The 23,312-nt window shown below is 38.6% G+C and overlaps 1 protein-coding gene across 7 annotated transcripts in view; it reads left to right on the forward strand.

Moving 5' to 3' along the window:
- LOC101788316 (patatin-like phospholipase domain-containing protein 4) overlaps nt 1-23,312 on the forward strand; it is a 57,809-nt gene that overhangs the window by 18,691 nt on the left and 15,806 nt on the right. For 6 of the 7 annotated variants that reach the window (XR_001199573.3, XR_001199575.3, XR_001199574.2 and 3 more), the window contains exon 3: nt 12,120-12,294. The exons of the other annotated variant lie outside the window; for it this stretch is intronic. The gene's annotated coding sequence lies outside the window, so the exon portion shown is untranslated. The remainder of the gene's footprint in view (nt 1-12,119; nt 12,295-23,312) is intronic. 7 annotated transcript variants of the gene reach the window in all.

The raw sequence follows: 23,312 nt of genomic DNA on the forward strand, positions 1-23,312 counted from the left end.
CTGAGCAGCATTGTGAGCTAGACCCCATGTTCTGGGCTATGTTTTCAGTGAGAGACCTGAGTAAGAAAGCTGGACTTTGCCATGGAGATCTTAATGAACAGAGCAACTTAAAGGACAAGATTTCAGAATCAGCGATTTTCAAAGGCCTGGTTTCTAACAGGATTTTCTCTCGAGGTTTCATTGCTGAAAATTTGTAGATGGAAATGCCTGCAAATCTGCCCGTGAATACAGTGTCATTAGGACATGAGATATCCCAGGACCTTACAAGGGATCTCGGCAGTGAACTTCCTTGAGGATCTGTTTTTCACTTGAGATGTGTGTCATCTGGCTGAGTCCTCCTCCATAACTTCTTCCATGAATCCTTCTTGCCCTAACGCCAATGCAGTAGAACAACTGGCTTTGAAATTTCTCCACAGCAAATCTGTTGCAAGCAAATAGGATTTGAAATCAGAGAAAGTGGATGAAGCTGAATTTCAAGGGCAACCATCTTAAATCAATGAAACTAACCCCTTAGCATGTTTTCAGCCTGTTTAACAGGTGAATATGTGTGGGAATATGTAGGAGGTTGGATATCAGTACTCAGATCAAAATTAATCAACATGGAACAGAGGAAAGACCACATTAAAAAACCGAGGAAAGAGGGATGTAAAAATCTGATGTAAAAATCTTTGAGGATGAAAGGGAAATTAAAATTTCCTAATGATTTGATCTGAGTATTGAAAAGAAATTCTCATACTTGTCACAGGTGTAGTTTCCTGCCTTGGCAAGTGGAGAGCAAGATACGGGGAAATTCAAGTAACCCTATTGGAAGACAAAATAGGAAAAGAATAAAACCAACCCAAATTTAGTGTATTCAAACCCTTCCACAGCACTTTTTGGGACTGTACCAGGTATCAAGCCTATAGCATCTCTATTGTGTCATTTTGCCAGCAATCAGAACGTTATTTGACAGGTTCTTTGGAATATTGTTTGGATAGTCCCTGAGACAAAGTGTCTGAGGATGGCAGAGTTGAGAATCAAATTCTTTCCTAGATATTAATGCCAGGTGTTTTTAGAAAATTTTAGTGAAATATTTTAGTTTTCACTTTTTGGGCTTTGTTTGTTGGTTTCTTTTTCTAATTCCTTCTGATTTTCTAACATTAACATTGTAAGACAGACGAGTCCACACTCCAATTTATCAGGTATTCTCCTACAGCTCTGAAGGATTCAATCAAGCTGACATAATATATGACAGTATTTTTTCTCCCATAAAAAATGATAGTCTGCCAGATGTTGACACTTCTGATCTGAGCAAGGTGTAGAACTAAGACCTTTTTATCAAACCTGTGGAATAGTTTATCTTTCCAGTCAATGATCTTGCTGAAAGTTGCTTTCTTGTGAGAGGAAGTTTTCACCACCCTGACTCCAAATACTCTTTGTGACTATTCTGAGCTCCTGGGAAAATATCTTTTCCCTATAAAATATTTGGTTTCCTGTGATTTGTGGTAACCTGCTGCTCAATTAATCACATCTTCAAGCTTGCAGGCAATGTCTCTCTTGACTGGACATTGGAAATTTCAACTTCATTGGGAGTGTTCCAACCTCCCTTGACATTCCTGTCTCTCTAAAGCTCTGCTTCACTGGTGACCCAATTCCATTGTGGAGAGACCTATTGCCTTTTCACACTTTCAGATTTTCAAAGGTTTTGGGTAACTAGAGGTTGGCCCAGCCATGTTGTTTTCAAGGGACAGCATACTTCCCTTGGAGCTTTTCATTGTTGCACCAACGTGGGTCCTCTGAATTTCAAGAAGTGAGAAAGTGTTGATGTCTCTTCTCATGGTTCTACTGGGAAAGGCAAGACTATGCACACAGTGGCTGGTTTAAAGCAGGGTGAGGAAAATGGAGATTTCCCTCCTCCCCTGTGCAGGTTGACCTCACAAAGGACAGAAATTCCTACCAAACACTAAAAAAATGCTTTGCCAAAGAGAAATGGACATGAAAAGTCTCAAGGTGTCAAGGTCCTTTCAGTTTGCTTCAAACTCTATGGGCTCTTAATTAATTTTTGGCTTCTAAACTATCAAGGGTACAACCTATCTGCTAGGAAAGACATTTCTGCCACAGAAAAATGTTGTAATGTTCTCTCCTCCATTAGAAAAAGAAAGTAGAAACACAGAGCTGAGTCCAATTCACAGCACACAATTGCCCAGCCAGCCACAGTTAAAACTGTTCAAGTGGATGCAGGTGCAGATGCTGCATTCTGCAGCCTATAGCTTGATGCTTTGTGTCCTCATTGCCACTCATCTATCTTCTATGTCCTCATAGTTCAGGCCCCTGAACACTTTCCTCATCCTGTCCATCAGACCCAGTGTCTTTGGATATTTTTCACCTGAGGCATAGTCATCGCTGTATAGCAACTAAGAAGCCAAGCCACACCCTTTCATCTGGGCCTTGTATCTCATTCCAAGAGAAATGAAGAGCCCTGGGAAAAGGCAGCCAAGATAAAACATAAGCATATGACTCAGTCTGATGCACACACACTTCTGAGTGATCAGTTGTGTCATTTCACTAGTCTTCTAAGAACATCTGGACATAGACCTTTGGTATAATGAAGAGGAATGGGGATTTGAATCCCATTTCTAAGGATTTCTTTTCCCCCAGAATACATTTGAAGGTTGAGAGAACCTGCTGATTATAGGCTTTCTGGCATATTGCTGGATTATGTATTGAGCCAGGACCACATGGCTAGTGTGTGCAGTGTTCTGCTGGCATAACTGCAGTCCTCCTCTAAATTGGACTCTGTGAAATGTGCACCATCATAAATCAGGAAAGATAAAGCAGGGACTCCAAATATTCATGCAATGCCAGGGTTCTCAGTTGCATAGGGACCTCTCCAGGGTTTGCTGGCTTTCAGGGCCAACTGATACTGCCATGGAGGCAATCGTCCACTACAGATTCAGGCTTACAGTCCAAGCCCTCAAAAACTGATCCAAAACCCAAACACTGTGGGATTTCCTTTATTCCTCATGAAAGGTTCACTCTCCATCAGTGTGAAAGATATCAGTGGACTTTGGGTGTAAAGTTTGGGCTCCTTATTCATCAAGATACATCAAGAAATTCTCCAGTAATTTTCCTCCACTTTACAAAATATGTCTAATTCGTCCTTTGATCAGGACAACTGGAAAGAAAATTTGGATCCAAGCTAGGGAGATTAAAAAAAATTGTATTGATGGAATGGCTTTGTTTGTGTGAGGTAGAAAGCTGCAGATTTTGGTCCCAACTTTGGACCCAAATCAGGAGGCTTTTGGTTGCCTGACAATCAAACTGGGCCATGATTAGCTGAGCAACATTGTGAGATAGAACTAAAGTTCTAGGATACATGTTTCCAGGAAGAGACCTGAGTCAGAATGCTGGGCATTGCCATGGAGATTTTAGTTGCACGGTGGAACTTTCAGGGCAAGATTTCAAAAGGGTGAGTTTTCAGAGGCCTGATGTCCAACAGGATTTTCTATGAAGGCTTTATTCCTGAAAGTTTGTAAATGTAAGTTTCTGCAAATCTGCCCTTGGATACAGTGCCAAAGGAACATGAGATATCCAAGGACCTGACAGAAGATCTCTGCAATACTTCCCTTGAGGATTGATTGTCCACTTGAGATATCTGTCCTTTGGCTGAGTCATCCTCAATAACCTCTTCAGTGAAGCCTTGTTGGCCTCATATTCAAGCAGTAGAAGAACTGACTTTGAAATTTCTTAGCAGCATAACCGATGCAAGCAAATGGTATCTGAAATCAGAGACTGTGAATCAAGATGAATTTCAAGGACAGCAATCTGAAAACAATGAAACTACACCTGAGCTTGTTTTCAACATGTTTACCAGGTGATAATATGTGGGAATATGCAGAAGGTTGGATATTAGTTCTCAGAATAGAATTACTCAACATCAAAGAGAGGAAAGACCAAGGAAAGAATGTAGGAAAAAAGGAGAGCCAGTCAATCTGATATAAAATCTTTGAGGATGAAAGGTAAATTAAACTTTCATGAAGATTTGATCAGGGTATTGAAGAGAACTTTTACTGTTTTTTGTTATATGTTTAGTCTAGTGCTTTGGCCAGTGTAGCCCAAGGCAGGAGATCATCAATTAACCCTATTTAAGACATAATAGCACACGATATAGGCACCAGAAAACTAGTGTATCCAAATCCTTAGACAGTATTTTTTTTGGATTGAACCAGGTATCAGTCCTAGAGCATTTCTGTTGTGTCATGGTTCCACAAATCATAATGTTAATTGACCAGTTCTTAGGAATACTGTTTTGACAGTCCCAGAGATAGAGGATCTGGGGATGGCAGAGCTCAGAATAAAAATGTTTCCAAATATTAATTCTAGGAATTTTTAGAAAGGCAGTGAAACATTTTGGTTTTCATATTTTTGACTTTGATATTTTGTTTGTTTTTAATTGCTTCTGGTTTACTAACTTTAACATGTCCATACTCCTATTTTTGCATGTAAGCTCCTACACCTCTGAAAGAATAAATCTAGGTGATATAATATATGATAATAGATTTTTAAAAATTTTATTGCAGTAGAAAATGAAAAAAACAAAATGTCTCAAGTTATAAAGAAAATAAAAAATTAAACAATATAAAGTCACTAGTTAATAGATTATATATTGTCAGCTTAGAAATAGTTGTTCATGTTACAAAATTAAAGCATATAAAGTGGATATTCAAAGAGTGAGACTGCAAGCATCTCTGTTCAATGAACAAACAAAAACTCAGTAATGTGTTTATGTATCTTGTACACTTAAATATATACGCAGTTATAGCCATCAGAGCACATTTTTTCTTCTCTTTTTTCAATGACAATTACACATTTTGGGTTTTATTACTCTTACTGTTCTTATTACTTTTTAGAGAATAAAACCCAAAGTGACATAACAAAACAGAGTCAGTAAAATCAAAAGTATGTACATAGTACATGGTGTAAAAACAAAATACAAGGTAGTCAACTATGGTTACCATAATGTCTCTTGCTATCTTAAAAAGAATTGCCTGTATCATCAGTTATATCAAAATTGAACAAAACTGTAAAGAACAAAACCAATAAAACCAAAACATTGGAGACATTACAGGACTTAAAAAGAAGATAATAGTCAACCCATATTGGGCATCAAAGTGAATCTTTCTGTCTTCACAGTTATTGCCTATACTCTCAAACTTGGTACTATCAAGCAAAACAGAATAGACTAAAATCAGTCAAAACAAGATGGTGAGCATCTTGGGGATTCAAATCCAGTGAAAAGGAAATTAAAGTGGGTTACTGTAATATATCACGCTATTTTTAAATTTATTTTTTCCTTAATTGAAAAGACAAAAATGAAAAAAATAAATAATAAAATAGGAGATTAAGATAAAAGAGGAAATAACAACAAAACCGCACAGGTCAGAACATAACCATTTAAGCAAAATAGTGTTTCACCACAAGATATCGCGACATAACAGTACATACCATAGTGACTCTTTTAGTATATCTTTGTATACTGTAGCATCAACCATATCACAACAATGTAAAACCATTCAACAGAATGCCAGTATTACAGGGTATTTAGAACCAGCTAACAGAAAATGAACAATGGTTTCTGTATTATCTCCTTATCTATAAAAGTTATTATTTGTATTATTAAATATAATAAAATCCAGTAAGATACAACACGTTAAGACAGATGGACACAGAAGAACAAAAGCTTGATGGGACTTCAAAACAAGTTGATATTAAATCAGCACTAGCTATTATGATGTCTTGTTTTCTTCAAAATAGCTGTTCATACCATCCAAACTTCTCTGCCTCATTTCTGTTGTGCTCTTTTTCTGTCATTAGTTATCAGTTTGTCTTCTTCATTTCTCTTTCTGCTCCATTCATTGTGGCCTCTCTGCCGCAGTTTCTGGAATCTTGGTATTTTTATTTTGTAGAATGCCCTGCAGTATTCTCTGTAGAGTTGAATTGGTGGTTGCAAATTCCCCTAGTTGCTCTTTATCCTGGAAGCACCTTGTTTCTCTATTAATTTCTAGGGACAGTTGTTCAGGATATATCAATCTTGGCTGAGGTTATTGCCTTTCAAATCTTGAATTATTTCACCCCACGTTCTTTGTGATTTGATGTTTTGTGCTGAGAAGTCTGCTGTAATTCTGATGAGTGTTCCCATGTAAGTGATCTGTTTCTTGTCTCTGACAGCTTTTAACATTCTTTTCTTGTATTGGATTTCTGGAATTTTGATTATTATATGTCTGGGTGTAGTTCTGTTTGGGTTGTAAGTGGCTGGGGTCCTGTATGCCCCATTGATCTGAGTATCTTTACCTTTTCCCATATTAGGGAAGTTCTCTTTGATTATTTCTGTGAATAGCCTTAGCAATTCATTTGTTTGTATCCCTGCTTCTTCCTTTACATTCTTGATTCTTAAGTTATAGATCACCTTATCATCTTATAGCCTTTGTATTGTGACTGCTTGTTTCCTTGTTATTTTTAGGAAATTTTTTCTTTCATGGTTCCACATTACAAATCTGTCCTCCAGTTCAGATCATCTTTCCTTAGTTTTTTTCAAGTGTTATGCCAGCTTTCTATAGAGTTTTTAGTCTCTTAGAACCTGTTTTATGTATTCTACATTTTTTCTACTTTGTCCATCAAACAATTTCATCTTTTTTCCTGTTCTTCCATTCCACCATCTTTTTTTTTTCTTGGGAGGTGCTTAGCATTGCTTTATCTATTCTACTTATATCTTGCTTTACTTGGTTAAATACTTCACTTTTGAACTCGTCTATGAGCTCACAGAGATATTGCTTTATGTCTATTGGTGCCATGCCTGATATTGCATGTTTTCTGTCCTCATTTTCCTTTGCATTCACCTTTCCTGTATCTGTGTTCTCAGGATTGGGGGCTGAGGACCTTTTCTTGTTTCTTCCTCTTCCTATACTTTTTCTTCCTTCCATACAAGCATATGTAGGAGGCCCAGTTTCCTTCTTTGTCAGTTACATTTTGTTTGAATCATGCCTGCCCTGTGTTAAACCCCACTGCGTTTTACTAGGGAGACACAGAACTGGGAAGCCTATGCAGGGCCCACCTCTCCTGGTCAGTCAACCTACTGAAGGCTTCAGTGCATTAGGGGGCACTGCCAGGTGCAGGGACCTGGTTTGGGCTATCCTACTGGGTCTTAGTCAGCAGCATCACCCAGAGCAAGCACTCCCTACCAATCCTGCTTGAGAGGGCAGTATGTGACTGAAATCACTGCAGTGTTCAGTTCTGGATAGTGTGCCCAGTCCTAGAATGTCCTTTGTTGAAGCCTCCTAGTCTATGGAACTCCTAGTCCCTGTTCCTCTTACTCACTATAGGTTGACAGAGGGCACCCTCCCAGCTCTGCTCTCAATTCAGTTTGAGGAATCCAGCTCTGAGAGCATTCCCATCTCTATCCCTGTTATGCCCATTCTGTTCCAGCAGTGGCAGCAGGAAATTCAAGCTTCGGTTTCCAGAGGCACAAATTCCAGCTTTGGCACTGAGATTTTTGCTGTTCAAGTTGTAGCACTGGGATTGCATTTCCAGGTGGTTTCTCACAGCTTAGTTTGTTCCTAGGTCAGCAGGGCATATCTTCTCCTGCTTAGGACCCATCACACTGCACCACTCCTGGAATCTAAGCTGGTAATATAAGAGAGACTCCACAGTTGCTGTTATATATCCCACATGTTCTCTCACTATGATAAGAGACTTTCTCCCATGAAAACATGAAAAGCTGCAAGATGTTGACAATCACAAAGTAACACAAAGTCCTAGCTAATTGTAGAGAAAAGTTTTCCCAAAAGAGTTGGACACGAATAATCTCCACATTGAAGTCTGTTTGCTGCAAACTCCATGTGTTCTTGAGGAATTTTTGGTTTCTAATCTATCAGTGGGACCACCTGTTTCCAATGTCAGACATTCCTGCCCTGAAAAATATTGTAATATTCTCTCCTCCATGAGAAAAGGAAAGAAGTATTGTCTCCTATATAAAAGCCTCTCAAAAGTCTCCAGGAGGAGGGAGAAAAATCACAGGTAACTCTCAGAGCAGAACAGTTTGTCTTCCTTAGCTAATCATCCTTGTTTGTGGGATAACGTGCTTGTTTGTTGGATAACTTGCTTGTTTGCAGGATGTGCCTTCCCCAGAGGATGTTTGACTAATCTAAATTTGCTTGTTAGCCTAATTGTTACCTGAAATTGCTCTACCCAAGAAACGTAACCTCCGTGTTACTGTTCTATAGTGCACCACAAAAATTCCCCCTGAGTTGTGAGACTAGCAGATGTTTGCAGTTGTACACATAAGAACACTATCCTTTAGCTGTTAAGCCTGCAGTTTTCCATATTGCCTACTGGAAGCTGAATCATCGGGCCAGTTCTTTAACAAATAATTTTTTTCATTCCAAATTATTTTCTCTGGCTACTTCATACCTCTGCAAGTGGACCATCACTTTTGGGGGCTCATCCAGGAGGGAATAACAGCCCACCATCTCAATTCCTGAGGACGGATTCGCTAAGAGTAACTACTGGAGGCTTCCGTTTGATTCAAAGTCATACCACGAAGTCTTAATTTTGTTTAGAAGATGAAGCCTTCCTCCTTGGGAGGTCAGATCCTTGTTAGGAATTCTAAATCATCCGTTTTGGAGTCTCTTGACTCATTTGGGTCTTGGACCCCAGCAGGACTGTCCTCCAATTTGATATGGGAATTTGAAGGGAAGTTTCAAACCAAAATTCATTTATTTTACCAGAGAAAGGTTGTTTTCATTTTTATCAGTACTGGTGGTTTTGTTTTTCTGTTAAGTCTTTTTGTAGTCCTGGCTTGTCTCGTGTTATTTGTTCTAACTTTTCCCTTCCAGGACACTTGTACCTGAGAGCTCACATGCTCCCTTGGACCAACTATCATCCATTTGGTTGCTCTGAGGGTGCAGACAGTTTTCTTTTAAACTCCAGGAGACCCTCCGAACAACAAAAAATCCTAGGTTTTGTGATTCTTTTGTATCATTCTGTTTCCTCTTTTATTTGCGTCCCCTTTCTCTTGATTTCCTCCTCTCACAGAGAACCACAGCAGGCAACAATGGGTCACTGCAGTGAGAAAACTTCTCTCACACCCCTTAGTCTTGTCATGGACCCTTTTAGAGAATTTAAGAACTGGGATGAAGGCTACAGTGAGCCTGTTTTCAGAAGAATGCTAATGGTTTTTGCTTCTCAGGAGTGGCTGATAGGGACAAATGGCATCTGGCCCCCAACCAGATCCTTTGACATGGCTAATGCCTAGGCTGTCTGCCAGTATGTTTTTGGGCCCAGTTCTGACCCAGAGCAAATAGTTTACATTCAGATGTGGATGGATCTCATCTATGATTCTCCACCCTGGATTAATCATTCCCTGTAGGTTGAGGTGGTGGCAACATTGAAAAGAAAACCAAAATCACCTGTGTTCAACTCCCAACTTTTGTGCCAGTTATATATCAGTGGAGGACCCCTGGAAGATGTCTCCGCCCTCCTCTTGTTCCCCTCCTAGAGACCCCTGACCCAACAGCTTCTCCCACCCTCCCAGTCCAATCCAGACCCAAAGTAGACCATGGCCAAATTCTCCTGATTCCACCATGGTGGAGTCAGCACTTTGCATCTTTCAGGAGGTTCCTGACTCCTGGGAACCAGGGGACTCGATTTTTGTCTATACTCCTTTTGCCACTTCTGACCTACATACTTGAAATGGCAAAAACCCTTCATTCTCCAAGGATCCCAAAAACCTTATTAGACTAATTAAATCTATGTTTCCACCCATCGTCCCACCTGCTACAAAGGTCAGCAGATTTTAAAAGTCCTCTTCACCTCTTAAGAATGACTTTGCATCTGCACTCTAGTGCAAAAATGAATCTTGGACCCAGACAGGAACCCCATGGCTGATCCAGAATGACTAGAGTGCTCCTTTCTTTTATCCCGCCCTGAAACCTCAACATCTGGAGATAGGGAGGCTCCGACACAAAATTGCCAACTGTTTCTCAGGGCCCAGCACATGGCAGCTAAGAAATTAGAGGGACTCAAGGGGATGCCCCTAATTAAGTTGATAGAGATAGCACATAGGGTGTTTGACAATGGAGAGAGATGACAAGAGGCAAAGAATAAGAAGGTCACAAAGGTGTTAGAGCTGTGGTGTGAAAAAGAAATTAAGCACAAACAGAAGCAAAAGACAGATAACAAAGTCAAAAAGCATACCCGTCTCAAAACCAACCAATGCACTTATTGTAAAGAAATAGGGCACTGGCAAAGGACTGCCCCAATTTAAAGGCAAAAATGGAAAAGGATGCCAAGATTTTGTTGAGCAAACAATGAGGGCATCAGGGCTAAAATGATCATCCTGAAAACCCAATAACCTTTCAAGTGAGAGTAAAACCAGTAAATTTCCTGGTAAACATAGGTGCAACTTATTCTGTCTAACTCAACCATTGGGGACACTGACTGATAACAAAGTAAACTTAGGCTGCTCCACCAGAGGGTGAAAATGTTACCCGAAGGTCGTGGCCCCATTAAATCTCCCTGGGCAAAAGAGCACTATGCATGAATTTCTATGGGTTCTGGAATGACCAATTCACTGCTAGAAAGAGACCTTCTTCATAAGTTAAAAGGCCAATTGAGTTTTCAAGTAGAGATCCCACAACTGATTCTGGGAACATCTGGGGAACAAATCAAGGTACATGCCTTCCTTTCTGAAAGGGTGATCCCACTTCAGAGACTGACAGATATCTCCTGAAGGCTTGGCAAGCTGAAATACTAGAAATGTGGGCCAAAAATATCCCCCTGGCCTGGCGATAAATCAAGTTACTTTGGTAATAGAGTTTTTGCCCCAGCTGTCTGCCATTAACCTTAGAAAATATCCAATAAATTTACAGGCCAGTCAAGGAATTACAAAAAATATCACTATATTAAAAGATAATAAGATTGTTGTACCTTGTATCTTTCCCTGGAATACACCATTGCTCACAGTACAGAAGCAGGGGACCCAAGATTACTGGCCAATGCAAAACCTCCGATAAGTCAACAGGCAAGTGGTTACTCTGCATCCTAGGTTTCCTTATCCCTACACTCTGCTGAGCCTTTTGAGCCTAGAGTACATCTGGTACTCAGTCTTGGACTAAAAGATGCTTTTTTCACCATCCCAGTGGCTTAGGTAAGTCAACCCATTTTTCCTTTTGAATGGACTGATCCAGAGACTGGAGTAAATGAACAGTCGACTTAGATGCCTTTACCACAAGTTTTTAAAAATGTTCCCACTTTATTTGATGAGGGCTTAGCTATGGACCTGACAGGGTATTGAGAAGATCACCCACAGGTCATACTTTTGCAATATGTTGATGACCTATTAGTGGCTGCTAAAAATTTTGAGGATTGCAAGAATGCAACCAAGACCCTGTTACTGACTTTGAATGATTTGGGCTACAAGGTTTCAGCAAAAAAGGCACAGATATGCCAGCAGACAGTGACTTACCTGGGATATCAATTACAAGGCAGAAAAATGACCCCTTCAAATAAAAGTGTTCAAGCCATCCTACATATACTGGCACCAAAAACCAAAAAGCAAGTTCCTGAATTTATTGGTGTAGTTGGATATTGTAGGCTCTGGATATTAAACTTTGCTGAGATAGCCCATCCACTATATGACTCTTTGAAAGGGCAAACACAGGGCCCAATGGAATGGACAGACATGTAAGAGACAGTATTCCAAAAATCAGGAAGGCCCTAGTGGATGCCACCGCACTAGGACTCCCTAACATAAACAAGCCATTGTTATTGTATGTGGATGAGCTGAGAGTAATTACAAATGGTGTAATAACCCAGGAACTGGGGCTCCAGCAGAGACCAATGGCCTGTCTCTCCAAGAAGCTGGACATTTTGGCCAAGAGTAGGCCACTAAGTTTAAGGATCATTTCTCCTGTGGGTGTGTTGATAAAGGAAATTACATAGCTCACCTTTGGCCAGAAGGTCACTGTGCTAAACTCTCACTGACTTGAGAGTTTTATCTGGGCCCCTCCAAAACGATGGCTATTGAATGCAAGGGTAATACATTACCAAGCACTGCTTTTAGATCCTGACCTTGTTGTTTTCAGTTCCTCGGCAGCCATGAATCCAGCCACACTTCTGCCCGATAAGGATCCATAAACCCCAAACCGTAATTCTCCACCTTGATTGACATCTACCAGAGCCTTCGATCCGACCTGACCCACAAACCTCTGGAATGGGAAACATCATTCTTCTTAGATGGTACCAGCGACATGTACCAAGGTAAATGTGTTGCAGGAGCATACGTGACCTCTGAGATCCAGATTTTGTGGGCCCAGAAGCTGCACTCTGGCAATTCTGCTCAGCTAGCTGGACTCATGTCTTTGAAAGAATCCTTAAAACTGGCTGAAAGTAAGCGGGTTAACATGTACATTGATGGCAGATATACTTATGCTACCACTCATGTACATGAGGCAATTTATCAGGAAAGAGGTCTATTGACCTCAGCAGGAGATAAAATAAAATGCACCCCCAATATTAGACCTGCTGGCAAGTTATTTGGTTACCTGAGAAATTGGCCATCATACATTGTAAGAAACACCAAAAAGGAGATGATCCCATTACAAGGGAAAAAATTTGGATGATATGGCAGCCAAAGAAATTGCCATAAAATCAGTGGGGTCTAAAGAAGATGATATAGAAGAAACCACTCCTATCTTCCTGGTGATTCCTCCAACATTATCAGAACCTGTGTATACACAAGGTATACAGAACCTGTGTATTATAGCTGTGTAATAAAGGTGGCTGGCAAGACTCCATGAATTCACCACTCCCACCTTAAGGTCCTAGATGCCCAAGAAAAGCAATCTTCTCAAGACTACTCTGCAACTAATTGGTAACTCCCTAAAGTTAAAGTTCACCAGTTGCACTTGACTGTAATACACATGCATCCCATCATTGCACTTCTTTTATATAACTTGATAGTTTCTGCCTCTTCTAGATTGTGCATGAATGTATTGTAATTGGAGAACTTGGACTATATATGATTAAATTTCTCATAATATGATAGAAAATTTTGAAACTGATCTGCCTACATTTACCTTAGTTTTATGCAAATTGCTTATATATCGAGCTGAGAGACAGAAGTTTATCCTTTCATGGGATCCCCGTATATTTATTGTGGACTAGATATCTACTTGACTAAGTTATTCAAGGGCATCTAGATTACTTATACCCTAAGGACTAGTCTGATATTTCCAGCTTAGCTTGCTGTGTGTATAATTACTATAAGGAAATGTATTGTTATGCTTTTTCCTTTGTAACATGGGAAGTTGGATACCAGTCTAAGAAATATCATAAAATAATCCAAGGGTATAACTCCTACTGCTCTACTGGTGATATGTGTAACCCAAGCACCTTAATTTTCCAAAATACCATGATCCTAAATGGAGATCAGGATTAACTTATGGGATCATGCACAGACCAAAGAAACACCTTTAAAACCCAATTCTAGACCACACCCACCCCTAAGCTCATTCCAGCCCCTAAGACAACACAGAAAAGTCTAGCAACAAAATGGGCTACAGAGACAAATCCAACCTCCTCTCTTAAAACCACTCTTCCTCCCACTCCATTTCAACTGGTGTCAGACCTGTTTTCTTCGCTTGAGATAGCTTGCAACTCCTAAGTGAAACACACATGACTGGGAAACTCAACCCTTGCTGGCTTTGCTTATCCCCAGCAATTCCCTACCTAGAAGAACATGTTAAGACCAATGGTACTGTAAAAGGAGTCAACCTCATCTGACTATAACTGCTAGGGGAATCAACCAATGTTTTTTTTTTTTTTAATTTTATTTAAGGAGAAAAAAAACAGAAAAAGGGTACAAGTTATACAGAATTTCAGAAAAAATAAACAGTAGGAAATCACTAGTTAATTAATTATTGTCATCTTAGAAATAGTTGTTGAAGTTACAAAATTAAAGCATATAGAGGGGACTTTCTTTTTTTATTTTATTTAAGAGGAAAAAGAGAAAAACACAAAACAAAACAAAAGCGCTGTAAGGGTACACATAATACAGAACTACAAAAACAAAAACAACAAAAAAAAATAACAGTAGGAAATCACCTGTTAATAGATTACATATTATCATCTTGAAAATAGTTGCTCAAATCACAGTATCAAAGAATACAAAGTGGACATTCAAACAGGGAGACTGCAAAAAGCTGTGTTCAATGATCCAAAAACATTGACATAGTCAGCTATTTAACACCCCTAAACACACTTGCTGTTATATCCGTTAGAGCTCTTTTTTTTCACCTCTATTTTTTACAACAAAATTTACACATTTTGGATTTTATTACTCCTTAGTTCTTATTACTTTTTTTGGGGGGGGGAGAGAATACAGTCAAATATGGCAAAACAAAGCTGTCAGTCAAAACCAAGGATAGACATAGCACATGGTGTAGAACAGAGTACAACGTTATCAACAATGGTTATCAACGTTGTCTCTTGTTTCCTTAAAAAGAATTGTCTATCTCATTAGATATTATAAAGTTGGACAAAACAGTAGAGAACAAGACCAATGAAACTTAGGCATTGTAAACATTACAGGACTTCCAAAGGAGACAATAGTCAAACCAGAATGGGCATCTTAGTGAATCTTATTGCCTTCAAAGTAGTTGCCTATACCCTCAAACTTGATACTATCATACAGAATGGAGCAGAGTCTAATCAGTCAAAACAAGATCGTGCGAGTATTACAGGACCTCAAAACAAGTTAATAGGAAATAAAAAAGAGTTACTATTATATATCCTAATTTTTGAAATTTTTCCCCTTAATTAAGACAAACATAAGAAATAACTAAATAATTTTTTTTAAAGAATAAGGGGGAGATTGAGATAAAACAGGACATAACAATATAACAATAGAGGTCAAAGCTTGACTGTTTCAGCAACCTAGTACTTCACCACCATATAACCTGACTTAATAGTAGTTACCATAGTGTCTGTCTTTTTCCTTGAAATATTTGGATAAAGCTTCATATACTATAGCTTCAAATATTTCCATATCAAGAAGCCCAGCATAAAGCCTTTCTAATTAATGAGTGAAAACTTTATAAAGCTTCAAGGCCACATAATGGGGAATCATGATTACCACATATTTTATATATTTGAATCATTACTTACATTAGGGAAACTATTTGGTATTCTCACATGTGAGACTGATTTATTTCACTTATGAATATGGTATCAAGCTGCGCCCATTTATTGATAAATATCTCAATGTGATCCTTCTTTATAGCTGAATAATACTCCATTGTATAGAAATACCACCACTTTTTTATCCATTCCTCAGTTGATGGACCCTTGGGTTGTTTCCAAGATCTGGCGATTACAAATTGTGCTGCTATAAACATAGGTGCACATATATCACTGTGGTATGATGCTTTCAGTTCTTCTGGGAATATGCCTATAAGTGGAATATCTGGAATAAATGGGATTTCCAATCCCAACTTTTTGAGAAATCTCCAGACAGATCTCCACAAAGGTTGTACCCCGTCTACACTCCCACCAACAGTGCAGGAGAGTTCCTTTTTCCCTCTCCAGCATTTGTTGTTGGTTTTCTTGATCCTGGCCATTCTTTCAGGAGTGAGATGGTATCTCAGTGTGGTTTTAATTTGCATTTCTCTAATGACCAATGATGATGAGCATTTTTTCATGTATTTATTTGCCATTTGCATTTCTTCATCTGAGAATTGCGTATTCATCTCAGATGCCCATTTTTGGATTGGATCTTTGAATTTTGGAGGTCTGAGTTTTTTTAATTCTTTATATTTTTTAGACAAGAGTCCCTTGTCTGAGAGAGAGTTTATGAAAATCTTTTCCCAGTTTGTGGGTTTTCTTTTCACTATGCTGGAGATCTCTTTTGACATGCAGACACTTTTTAATAAGAAGTGGTCCCAGTTATTGATTCTGGGAAGTATTTCCTGTGCGGTTAGAGTCCTGTTCGTGAATTCTCTACCTACTCCTATGTCTCCAAGGTTTCTACCTAATTTGTCTTCCAATAGATTTAGTGTTTCTGTTTTAATATTCAGATCTTTGACCCATTTAGATTTTAATTTAGTACATAGTGATAGACATGGGTCTAGCTTTAGTTTACAGCAAATGGAGAGCCAGTTTTTCCAGCACCATATATTAAAGAGACTGTCGTTCTTCCAGTGAACCTGCTTGGCTACTTTATCAAAGATAAGGTGGTTGAGTGTGTTTGTAGTTGTGGTTGTATCTTCTAATCTATTCCATTGATCTTCGGCTCTGTTTTAATTCCAATACCATGTTGATTTTACTACTGTTGCTTTGTAGTATAACTTCAAGTCAGGGATTGTGATGCCTCCTGCTTTGTCTTTGCTGCTTAGAATTGCCTTTGCGATTCTAGGTCTCTTCTGGTTCCAGATGAAATTTAGAAGTGATTTGTCTAGATCTATAAGGTATGTTGATGGTATTTCTATTGGGATTGCATTGAATCTGTATAAGAGTTTTGGGAGAATGGCCATTTTCACAATATTTGTTCTTCCTATCCTTGAGCAAGGGATGTCTTTCCATTTTCTGAGATCATCTTCAATTTCCTTTTTCAGTGTATTATAACTTTCACTGTATAAGTCTTTCACTTCTTTTGTAAGAGTAATTCCTAAATATTTCATTTTTTTGCTTGCTAATGTGAATAGTCCAGTTTCTCTTATTTCCCTCTCTGTGATTTTGTTGTTCGTGTATAGGAATTCTATTGATTTCTGAGTATTGATTTTGTATCCAGCCCCATTACTGAATTTATTTATTGTATCTAAGAGTCTTTCAATGGAGTTTAGAGGGTCTTCTATGTAGAGTATCATGTCATCTGCAAACAATGATAATTTAACTTCTTCTTTTCCTATCTTTACCCCTTTTATTTCTCTTTCTTGTCTAATTTCTCTGGCTAGTACTTCCAGTACTATATTAAATAGGAGTGGTGATAAAGGACATCCTTGTCTTGTGCCCGATTTTAAAGTAAAGGCTTTCAATTTTTGGCCATTTAGTATGATGCTGGCTGTTGGTTTGTCATAAATGGCCTTTATTATATTGAGGTAAAGACCATCTATTCCAATTTTCTGTAAAGTTCTTATCATGAATAAATGTTGGACCTTATTGAAGGCTTTTTCTGCATCTATAGAAATGATCATGTGATTCTTAGTTTTGGCTTTATTGATACAGTGGATTACATTTATTGATTTGCGTATGTTGAACCATCCTTGCATTCCTGGGATGAATCCCACTTGGTTATGGTGTATAATCTTCTTGATGATTTGCTGGATCCTATTTGCCAATATTTTATTGAGGATTTTTGCATCTGTGTTCATTAGGGAGATCGGTCTATAGTTCTCTTTTTTAGTTGGGTCTTTCTCAGGTTTTGGTACTAGAGTAATATTTGCTTCCAGGAATGACTTAGGAAGGATTGCTTCCCTTTCAATTTCATTGAATAGTTTGAGGAGTGTCGGCATTAGGTCTTCTTTGTATTTCTTGTAGAAATCTGCACTGAATCCATCTGGGCCTGGGCTCTTCTTGGTGGGTAAGGACTTAATTACATTTTCAATTTCATTAGCAGAGATTGGGTTATTCAACAGTTTTACATCCTCTTGATCTAGCTTTCGTACTTCATATGCTTCTAAGAATCTGTCTATTTTGTTCTGTGTTATCAAACTTTTGAGAGTAGAGGATTTCGAATAGGTGTTGATGATCTTCTGTATATTCATTGGGTCTGTAGTGATTTCTCCTTTTTCATTTCTTATTGCATGAATTTGAGCTTTTTCTTCCCTTTTTAAAATAAGGTTGGCTAGGGGCTTATCGATTTTATTTATTCTTTCAAAGAACCAACTCTTTGATTCGTTGATTCTTTGGATTATTTTCTTGGTCTCTATTGCATTGATTTCTGCTCTGATTTTTATAATTTCCTCTCTTCTTTTGGCTTTGGGCTTGACTTGCTCTTCTTTTTCTAGCTCTTTGAGGTGTAGCATCAAGTTATTTATTTGTATTTGTTCTGTTTTCCTGATGTGGAAACTCAGTGCCATAAATTTTCCTCTGTGGACGGCTTTCATTGCATCCCACAGATTCTGGTAAGTTGTATCTGCATTTTCATTTTCTTTTAGGTATTGTTTAATTTCTTCTTTAATTTCTTCTGTAACCCACTGATTACTAAAGAGTGTGTTTTCAGTTTCCATGTGTTTGCGGGATTTTTGCAGTATCTTTTATCATTAATTTCTAATTTCAGAGCGCTATGATCCAATAACATGCAAGGGATGATTTCAACTCTTTTGCATTTGTTTAAATAAGTTCTGTGAGCTAATATATGGTCTGATTTAGAAAATGATCCATGTACTGCTGAGAAGAATGTGTATTCTGATGTTGTTGGGTGGAACATTCTGTATATGTCTATCAAACCCATTTGTTCACAGGTGTCATTCAGTTCTGTTATGTCTTTGCTCATTTTCTGTCTGGTTGATCTGTCCCTTGGTGTCAATGGCATGTTAAGGTCTCCTGTTACAATTGTGTTACTGATAATTTGAGTTTTCATTTCTGTTTATAATTGTTTTATATAACTGGGTGCTCTGGAGTTTGGTGCATATATATTTAAGATAGTTATCTCTTCCTCTTGGAGTTTCCCCCTTACGAGTATGTAATGACCTTCTTTGTCCTTTATGGTCATTGTTGGTTTAAAGTTCACGTTGTCTGCAAACAGAATGGCTACTCCTGCCTTGTTTTGGATTCCTGCTGCATGAAGAATTGTTTTCCATCCTTTGACTTTCAGTCTGTGAGTATCCTTCTGGGTTAGATGGGTTTCCTGTAAACAGCATATGGTTGGATTTTGTTTCTTGATCCATTCTGCTAGTCTGTTTCTTTTGATTGGTGCATTGAGACCATTTACATTAATGGTTATTACTGTTAAATGCTGGTTAATTGTAGGAATGTTATCTCTCTGCTGTTGCATCTTTACCTTTCTGTTCTGTTTAATTATCTGCTTTGCTTAGTGGTTTTTTCCTTTGTGTATCTAAACTGTCTTTCAATATTTTTCGCAGGGTTGGTTTGGTGTTCATGAAGTTCTTCAGCTGTTCTTTGTCATGGAAGTGTCGTATTTCACCATCTATTTTGAATGATAATTTTTCAGGATATATCAGTCTAGGTTGGAAATCATTTTGCTTTAGGATCTGGAATACTTCACTCCATGCTCTTCTTGACTTTATCGTTTGTGCTGAGAAGTCTGCTGTGGTTTTCCTTTATAAGTGATCTGTCTTTTCTCTCTGACAGCTTTTAATAATCTATTCTTGTGTTGGATTGCTGGGATGGTGATTATTATGTGTCTGGGTGTAGTTTTATTTTGGTTGTGACTGTTTGGAGTTCTCTATGCTTCACTGATCCTGATGTCAGTTTCTGATCTCATGCTTGGGAAATTTTCAGCTATTACTTCTCTAAATATCCTCCTGACATCCTTCATGTTGTCTCCCTCTCTTTCATTAATCCCTATCATTCTTATGTTGTTCTTCTTTGCATCGTCTTGCAGTTGTTAAATTGTTGTTTCCTGGTTCCTTGTTATTTTCAAAAGATCTTTCCTTTCCTGTTCACTAGCTGCAATCCTGTCTTCAAGGTCTGAAATTCTATCTTCACTTTCATTAAGGAAGTTTTTACAACTTTCATTGGAGTTTTTTATTTCCTCTATATCTCTGTGCATCTGCATTATGTATTCTGTTTGTTTCTTATATTGCTCGTCTAGGGATTCTATCTTTTTGTTTAGTTCCTCCAATTTTTTATCTTTGTTTTCTTTAGATATATTTAGAATCTCTTTCATTTCTTTTATCATTTCTTCTTTTATCTGGGAGATTATTTCGAGTTTGAATTTCTTTAAAGCTTCCTGGAGTTGCTTGTCAATTTCAGTACCTATTGTGTCCAATATATTAGATGGTTGGGATATATTTTCTTCTATGTACATCCCTCCTAGGGTTTCTTGAGATGGGCTGGAGGTTTGAGGTTGTAATTTGGTCTTTCGTTTTGTCATTTTCCTATGTTTCTGTGTTTCAAGTGTTATTTCAATGCTTCCTCAGGATCTGTTGAAAATCCCCTTCTATGTTTGTAGCTACTGAGACTCTGGCACCACGCTACCCCAGGCCATTGGGCCTTCAGAACCAGTGGCCCTCCTCTGCCTGCTCAGAACTCTGCGGTTCCAGACAAGCTGGGCCTCAGGGTCACTGTGCGCCCATCTGCCCCTTGGAAGTTCCACAGTTCTTCAATCTCAGCCAGGTTAGTGTATTCACCACAGGCTGCAGTGCCTCAGGAACCTGTGATCCCTCCCTGCTTGCAGAGATATCCACAGTCCTCCAGACACATGGAGAGGCCGATGCAGGCACCCCAGATCTGCCCAGCTCCTCCTCTGCACACTGATGGCCAGGTGCGGCAACAAAACAGACTGGGCTCGGGTGATAGTGTGGGCCCGCCCACCCGTCGGGAGCTCAGCGGTTCTCCAAGTGCAACCAGGATGGGGAGGCGGATGTAGAATCCTCAAACCCACCTCTCCCCTTCACTGCCCCCGGAAGCCTGGAGGGACTCCAACAGTCTGGGCGGAGACATCCACAGTTCTCCAGACACACAGAGAGGCCGATGAAGGCACGCAGATCTGCCCAGCTCCTCCTCTGCACACCGATGGCCAGGCTGGGACTTTCAAACAGTAAGACTGCAAACAGTTTTGTTCAATAATCCAAAACCATTCAGTAATATGGTTATCTATCTTATACACTTAAATATACATGCAGTTATATCTTTTAGAAAAGTTTCTTTTCCTTTCTTTTATACAATGACAATTACACATTTTGGGTTTTATAACTCCCACAGTTCTTATTACTTTTTTTTGAAGAAAGTAAAACCAAATGTGACATACCAGGACAGAGTCAGTCAAATCACAAGGATGGACATAATACATAATGTAAAAACAAAATACAAGGTGATCAACAATGGTTACCATAATGCCTCTTGTTATCTTAAAAAGAATTGCCTATATCATCAATTATAATAAAATTAAACAAAACAGTAAAGAATAAGACCAATAAAACCAAATCATTGGAGACATTAGAGGACTTCAAAAGAAGATAATAGTCAACCAGAATGGGTATCACAATGAATCTTATTGTCTTCATAGTTGTTGCCTATACTTTCAAACTTGGTACTATCTAGCATAACAGAATAGAGGAAAATCAGTCAAAACAAGATGGTGAGAGCAATACAGAGTTTCAAATCAAGTTAATAGGAAATCAAAGCGGGTTACTATAATATATCCTGCTATTTTTTTTATTTTTCCCTCCTAATTAAAAGGTAGATAATAAAAAGGAGATTGAGATTAAAAAAGAGGGCAAACAACAAAACAGCACAGGTCAAAGCATAGCCATTTAAGCAAAATAGTGTTTTACCACAAGATAATCTCGACATAATAGTAGTTACCATAGTGTCTCTTTCCTTAAAATCTTTGGGTATAACTTCATATACTGTAACATCAAACATATCAAGACAATGTAAAACCATTCAAGAGAATGACAGTATTACAGGGTATTCAGAATCAACTAACAGAAAATGAACAATGGTTTCTGTATAATCTCCTTGTCTATAAAATTTTTGTTTATATTATCACATATAATAAAGACTAATAAGATACAACACGTTAAAACCGATGGAGACAGAAGAACAAAAGCTTGATGGGACTTCAAAACAAGAGGATATTAAACAGCACTACCTATTATGATGTCTTGTTTTCTCTGAAATGGCTGTTCCTACCATCCAACCTTCTCTGCCTCATTTCTGCTGAGCTATTTTTCTGTCACTAGTTGTCAGTTTGTCCTCTTCATTTTGCTTTCTGCTCCATTCATTGTGGCCGCTCTGCCACTGTTTCCGGAATCTTGGTATTTTTCATTTTTAGAATATCCTGCAGTAATCTCTGTAGAGTTGAATTGGTGGTTGGAAATTCCCCTAGTTCCTCTTTATCCTGGAAGCACCTTGTTTTTCCATCAATTTCTAGGGACAGTTGTGCAGGATATATCAATCTTGGCTGGAGGTTATTATCATTCAAAGCTTGAATTATTTCCCCCCATGCTTTTCGTGATTTGATGGTTTGTGCCGAGAAATCTGCTGTAATTCTGATGGGTGTTCCCTTGTAAGTGATCTGTTTCTTGTCTCTGATGGCTTTTAATATTGGATTTCTGGAATTTTGATTATTATATGTCTGGGTGTAGCTCTGTTTGGGTTGTAGGTGGCTGGGGTCCTGTATGCCTCATACATCTGAGTATCTTTACCTTTTGCTAAATTAGGGAAATTCTCCTGAATTATTTCTGTGAATAGCTTTTGTAGTTCATTTGTTTGAGTCCCTACTTCTTCTTTTATGTTCTTAATTCTTAAGTTATAGATCCTCTTGTCATCTTCTAGTCTTTGTATTATTGCTGTTTGTTTTCTTGTTATTTTTAAGAAGTTTTTCATTTCATGCTCCCACCTTACAAATCTGTCCTCCAGTTCTGATAATCTATCCTGAGTTTCTTTCAAGCTGTTATGCCAGCTTTCAATACAGTTTTTAGTTTCCTGGTAATCTCTGTGAACCTGCTTCACGTATTCTATGTTTTCTCTATTTTCTCCATGAAACAATTCTCCCCTTTTTTTCTGTTCTTCCATTCCACCATCTGTTTTTTCTTGGGTGGTGCTTAGCATTTCTCTAACTATTCTACTTATTTCTTGCTTTATTTGATTAAATACTTCATTTTTGAACTCGTCTATGAGGCTCCGGAGATACCATTTTATATCTACAGGTGCCGTGTCTGATATTGCATGTTTTCTGTCTTCATTCTCTTTTGCTTTTACCTTTCCTGGATCAGTGTTCTCAGGATTGGGGTCTGAGGAGCCTTTCCTGTTGCTCCCTTTTCCCATACTTTTTGTTCCTTCCATACAAGTGTATGTAGGAGGCTCAGGTTTTTTTTTTTTTTCTCTTTGTCTGTGGCAGTTTGTTTGAATCCGCCGGCTGAGTGTTCCCGCCCACTGCAGTGTACTAGGGAGACACAGACCTGCGCAGCCTCTGCTGGGCCCACCCCTCCAGGTCCACCTACTGAATGTTTCACTGCTAGGGTGCGCCGCCAGGCACAGGGACCTGATTTGGGCTAGCCTACAGGATCTTAGTCCGCAGAGTCACCAGGCCAAGTGCTCCCCACCACTCCCGCTTGAGGGGAATATGCGACTAAAGTCACTGCAGGGCT

This window comes from Cavia porcellus, unplaced genomic scaffold (assembly GCF_034190915.1).
Source record: "Cavia porcellus strain 051 isolate PalLab524CR breed Dunkin Hartley unplaced genomic scaffold, mCavPor4.1 scaffold_33, whole genome shotgun sequence".
Taxonomy (NCBI): Eukaryota; Metazoa; Chordata; class Mammalia; order Rodentia; family Caviidae; genus Cavia; species Cavia porcellus.